Consider the following 6,426-nt stretch of genomic DNA (forward strand, 5'->3'; position numbering starts at 1 on the left):
AAATGTATAAAACTGTTGTAGGAAATGTAATATAATTTTTTAACACCCAGCAGAACTCAAAAGAAAGGAAAGGAAATTTCCAGGTTTCAGAAAAGAAGAGGAGGACCAGCAGATGGCTGGGAGGTTAAGGCAGCTGCATCCCACATGACTGGCTGCATGGTTCTAGTCCTGAATCTAGTGGCTTAAAAATCATGCTGGGTAATTGTATGTTCATACCCAAAACTCCAAGAGGAGAATGAAGGAGAAGGGATTGCAGTGTGACCATGTCTCCTGAAAGGTGCTTTCTCACTTTCCCCCTCTCTGTCTCTGTTTCTGCTTCTGTCTTACTCCAGTGAATACATGTGCCTATAGAAAAAAAAGATGAATAAAGAAGAAAAAAGAGGGGGAAAAAGTGGAAACTCAAAATCAGAATGTCAAGAGCAAAAGCTGAGCAGAAGTTACTGTAGCCCAGGGGCTGGTGAAGAGGGTCTTGAACCACATATGGATCCTCATAGCTTGGCTTAGGGATGTAATAGCTACAAATAAAGACCAGATATTCTCTGACTGGTGGAGGTAGAGAGCTAATGTTCTACACAAAATTAGTACTGTGGCATAATAAGAAATATATATTTGGTCTTTATCCCTGGCACTTAACACAGAATTCCTAAATCCTTTGGAATTTCCATGATAGGGTCACCTTTTTTCTAATAAGGTGACTCTTTTTTTTTGGAGAGGTTTTTGCTATAGGGCACGTGCGCTCGCCAGACAGAGAGACAGAAAGTGAGAAATCACCCCCAGGGGGGATGGGCACACTGCAATCCCTTCTCCTCTATTCTCCTCTCAGGATCTTGGGCACACATGCACACGCGCCCAGCTTGAGTTTTGAAGCCACCGGGTCTGGGATGCGAACCACAGTCGACTACATGGGAGTCCAGCAACATAGCCATTACACTAACTGCTGGTCCCATAAGGTGACTCTTGATGGGCCTCTAGATAACTTTAGGAAGGGGGTGGTCACCAGAAAGACCAAGCCTTAATGAGAAGCCTGGAATGTTCAGTCTCACACTAACCCAACCCCACTCCAGCTCCCAGAGAAGGGAAATGAGTTAGAGATTTAGCTAATAATCCATCATGCTGGGCCAGTCAATGGCCTGGTGGTTAACAGCTGGATCCCAAGTGATTGACCACATGGTTCAAGTTCCAGAAATGGTGGCTCTAGAAATATGCTGGCACATGTGATGCATGCCAAAAATCCTGGGAAAAGGGGAAAAGAGAGGAGAAGGAGTTGTAGAGTGGCCATGCCCCATGGTGGATGAGTTCTCTTTCTCTCTCTCCATTATTCTTCATAAAAACTCTGAACAGTGGGGTTCAGGGAGCTTCTGGGTTGAAAAATTCCCGTGATGGGAGGGTGATCCACCTCAACTGCTTGGGAACAGAACCTCCAGTACTTAGAATCCTTCAGATCATGCTCAGTTACCTCAACATCTGGGTGTTCATTTGTATTCTTTATAATACCCTTTAGAAACAAGCTGGTAAACAGGCCAGCCAGGTGGTGTGGTGGTAAGGCATCTGGATTCTACATGGACATTTGCACGGTTGGGTCCCGGATCTAACAGCTTGAAAAACATGCTGAGTGCAGTGCTTATGTGCTCAAAATCTCAAGAGGAGAATGGAGGAGATAGGATTGTGGTGTGGCCATCCTCCCTGGTGGGTGCTTTCTCATTTCCCCCCCTCTCTTTTTTAGTCTCTGTCTCTCTCCAGTGAATGCATGTGCTCTATAGCAAATTTATTTTAAAAAATAAGAATGAACTGGTAAATGTAAGTAAATTGTGTTCTTGAATCTAAAGAAGGGGTCATGGGAACCCCAATTTATAACCAATTGGTCAGAGGTACAGGAAGCCCAGATTTGTGAATGGCGTCTGAAGTGAGGGTAGTCTTGTGGTACTGAGCACTTAAGCTGTAGGTTATGTGTTAACTCTAGGTAGTTAGTGTCAAAATTGAGTCAAATTGATGACCACTCAGTTGGTGTTCAGACAACTAGAGAATTGTTTGCTGGTGTTACAAAACACCTCAGAGAACCTATGAAAAGGGAAGAGAAAAAAAAAAAAAAACTCTAGATTATTGGGGCCATGGAAGGAGTGAGGAAACCTTATATCTATGCAGAGTTTAGTGGAAAAGAAAAAATGTTTATGTGAAAAATCAGAATGCAAGACCTGATCTGTGAGCAGATATGAGGTCTATATTTATACTCCCATGGTAGAAGCTGACCTATAAACTGACAAAAGGAAGGTAAGAGCAGAAAAGACTTCTCAACTCTGTAAAGATAGCTCCCCAGCTCAGGAAGCACAATTCCCCACAGAAAATAGAATGCCCACTGGAGATAATAAAAAACTATAAACCATATGAAGAACTCATCCACATCGAAAGATAAAATTAGGCCATGAGAATCTGTAACATCTGTGGGAAAAAAATTATGCCTAAAATAAAATGATGAAAAACACTTTTATGGAGTTCTTACTATATGTCGGGCACTGTTCTAACCGTTTTACTTGGCTTAAAGATATAAAAGAAGAAATAGAACACAATGATAGAAAGGACTCAACAGAAAAAGAAATGGTGTTTCTCATCAAACATAAAAAGCTCTAACAAAATTCCTGGGCCTTGACAATATACAGAGCCATGCAACTAGTTTTGGATAGTGATCTATGGGAGGCAGTGAGATGTGCTATTCCCAGGCTGGACCACAAAATCACTGGTGAGACGTCCCCAGATGTCTTTCTCCCTCTTGCAGGCATCTAGTAAACCTCATATATCTAGAAGATCATCATTCTTGGTCTCTGACCGTGTAAAACAGACTCCACCAACAGTCACTGGGTACACAGGAGTGAGAAATAAACTATCATTGTATTGGGTCATGGACATTTGGAATTGTTTTGTTTCTGTAGCATAATTTGGTCAATCCTAATTCAGGTGTATTAGATGTAAAAAATACCAGGATATATGGAAATAAAAATATATAGAAAACTTAGAATAAAAATTAATTTACTCAAATGGTAAAAAGATAGAGTTGAAGGGATCCTTAATGAACTGAAATGTACACTTAGGTATTAACCACAAAGCATCACAGAGATAGACATGAGAAATGTGAAAGAGAGGTCAAGACACATGGAGGATGGAATGAGAAGTTTCTATATAAATCTATTTAGAAGTTCCAGAAGGAAAGGACAGAGAAAATAGAAGAGAGATGATGTTGCAAGAAAAAGGCTTAGGACTTTCCAGAATTGAAAACAAATCTTCAGGTTGCAGAAGCAGTGTGAGACTCTAGAATAAAAATTAACAAGTCAGTCCATACCTAGACAATGGAATGCTTTAAAACAGATACAATTATAGAAGAAAAGCAGCCAGAGAGTGAAGAGAAATAACCTGCCAAAGAATGAGAATTAGACTGACATAAGAAAAAATATATTCCAAGGGCGGTGGGGGGGGATATAGCTACCTAGAATTCAATATCCAGCTAAGTTATTATTTGAGGATGGGAACAAAATAATGACACTGAAAAAAAAAATAACTTATCATTCACAAACTCAAGCTAAAAAACTACTAAAGGGGACCGATAGATAGTGTGATACTTTTTTTTTTTTTTTGGAGAGGTTTTTGCCATACGGCGTGTGCGCTCACCAGAAAGACAGAGACAGCGAGAAATCACCCCCCAGGGGGTATGGCCAAGCTGCAGTCTCTTCTCCTCCATTCTCCTCTCGGGATCTTGGGCATGCACGCACATGCACCTGGCGTGAGTTTTAAGCCACTGGGTCTGGGACGCAAACAGCGGTCAACTACATGGAAGTCCAGTGACATAGCATTACACTAACTGCTGGTCCCAGTGTAATACTTACATTGCTGGACTCCTATGTGGTGACCGTGGTTTGAGTCCCAGACCCGGAGGCTTAAAACTCATGCCAGGCATAAGTGCATGCATACCCAAAATCTCAAGAGGAGAATGAAGGAGAAGAGATTGTGGACTGTGGCATGGCCAGCCCCCTGGGGGGGGGAGGCGATTTTTTTCCGTCTCTCTGTCTCTGTCTCTCTGGCAAGCACACACACTCCATAGCAAAAAATCTCTCTCTCTCTCTAAAAAAGAAACAAAAATGAAACAAAAACTACTAAAGGATGTGTTTCTAAAAGAAATCAAATTGAAGAAAATTCACATCCCACTCCTACCCAGAAGAAAGGAGTGACATATAAAAGCAATGGTGGGGGTCGGCAGGTGGCATGGTAGGTAAGGCACTGGACTTCCACATGGCTGACATGGTTTGGCTGAATCCAGATCTAGTGGCCTGCTTTCTCATTTTCCCTTTTTCTCTGTCTCTCTCTAGTCAAATTAAAAAATAATACAAACAACAACAATAATAAATATTAGGTTATTGGGAAAGTAATGATGTGTTTTTCTATACAAAATTGCATCATAACTTTCCTGACAACCCAACACAATTAAATAAATTATTTTTTTTAAAAAAAAGCAATGGCGAGAAAAACGAAGTATGCATATGAATAAAACTAAACATTTGACTGTACAAAAATAACAGCAATGATTAACAGGACTGTTAAAACAACGTAAAGCTAAAAACCTGATTACGGTAACATGGAGGAAGAGAAGGGGAAATCAAAGGCATTGCATTCTATTTTTCTTATATTGTTTGGTGACAGCATAGAAATACAAATTTGCTAAATCAAGTTCCCTGCTGATAATTTAAAGAGTATCTGTGAAAGAATAGAAATAGAACACAGAATTACCAAAATAGTAGCTAGAATAATGGGGGAAGAAAGAAAAAGCTCAAGTAAGTTGTGGCTGACAATGAGAAAAAGAAAAAGAAAGAAATGTGTTCAGTAGGAAAACACCAAATGAGATGATATAAATAAGTCAAAATGTGTTGGTAACCACAATTAAGGTAAACACATTTTTTGCCAGTTAAGAGAGAAAAGTTTTCAGATTCCATCTGAATACATGTATGTATCAGTTATACATACTATGCATAAGAGAACAAACCATGTACACATTAACCATTCGTGCCATTTATAAGATACCCAATTAAAACATGACACAAACAGTTCAAAGAAACAGAAATTCCTGTTTGGGGTATGTGCTTAGAGGAAAACTCTCATACATTGCAGGAGGCGTGTTCAAGGATGTTTACTAGTGTGCTTTGTAAAAGATTGGGAACCGTATACACATCCATTAGTACGGGGAATAAAAATAAATAAATTTTGGCATATACATGTAATTAAACACTGCATAGCAGGTAAATAAATGACTGAACCAGATAAATGGATCAAGATGAAAAAATACTAACAGCATAATATCGAGGAGAAAAAAAGTTGCAGAAGGTTATCCCCTTATAATACCATGGATGTGGATTTGTTTCCAAAGGAAACTTTTTACTGAAGAATAGCATATATACATGCATAAAAGGGTACACATTGGGGACCAGCAGATGGTGTAATGGTGACGTCACTGGACTCCCATGTAATTGACCACAGTTAAATCCCAGGCACAGTGACTTAAAATGCATGCAAGGCATATGTGTGTGCATGCCCAAAGTCCTGAGGGGAGAATGGAGAAGGAATTGTGGCATAGCCATTTCCCCTGGGGGGTGATTTCTCACTTTCTGTCTCTCTGTTTTGCTCTCCAGTGAGTGCACGTGCCCTAGAGCAAAACACTCTCTAAAAAAAAAAAAAAAAAAAGTACAAATCATAATCATCAGTTCAATGGATTATTGAAAAGTGATACACTCTGATACCCATCAGCCAGATAAGGAAATAGACTCTTACCAGGTCCCCAAAAAGCTGCCTTGGTCTCCTCTAGGCTCTATACCCTTCAAAGGTAAACACTGAAGCTTCTAACCTGAGAGGTTGGTTTTGCCCATTTTTAAAATACTTACACATTGGGTTGTACAGCACAAACCTTTCTGTGTCTGACTTCTTTAATTCTGTTTGCCAAATGCATACTATGGAAGCATGTAAGCGATACTTTATTCATTGTTTCTGTGTTCTACTGTATGGATGCACTCTATTAGTGATCTAGATTTGTATTTTTTGTTTGTTTTGGTGGGGGCAATGGAGAGCTATTACAAGCAGTGCTACTGTGATCAATCTTGGACTTTTCTTTTGGCATATGTGTACATGGGTTTCCTTTGGGTATATACTCAGCAATTGCTGGGTCAAGAGATGTATATTTTCAGCTTTAGTAGTAAGTTCCAAACATTTCTCCAAATTGGTTGTACTATTTTACTCCCCTGAGAGTGTATGGAAGTTCTAGTTACTTCATGTGATACTTTTAGTGTTCTTTTTCTAAAAATTTTGGTTGGTGGGTGCGAATTTTTTTGATTTTTTTTTTGAAGGTTTTTGCCTTAGGGTACATACATTCGCTGGAGAGACAGAGACAATGAGAGG

Source organism: Tupaia chinensis, unplaced genomic scaffold (genome assembly GCF_000334495.1).
Source record: "Tupaia chinensis unplaced genomic scaffold, TupChi_1.0 Scaffold145860_1, whole genome shotgun sequence".
Lineage (NCBI taxonomy): Eukaryota > Metazoa > Chordata > Mammalia > Scandentia > Tupaiidae > Tupaia > Tupaia belangeri.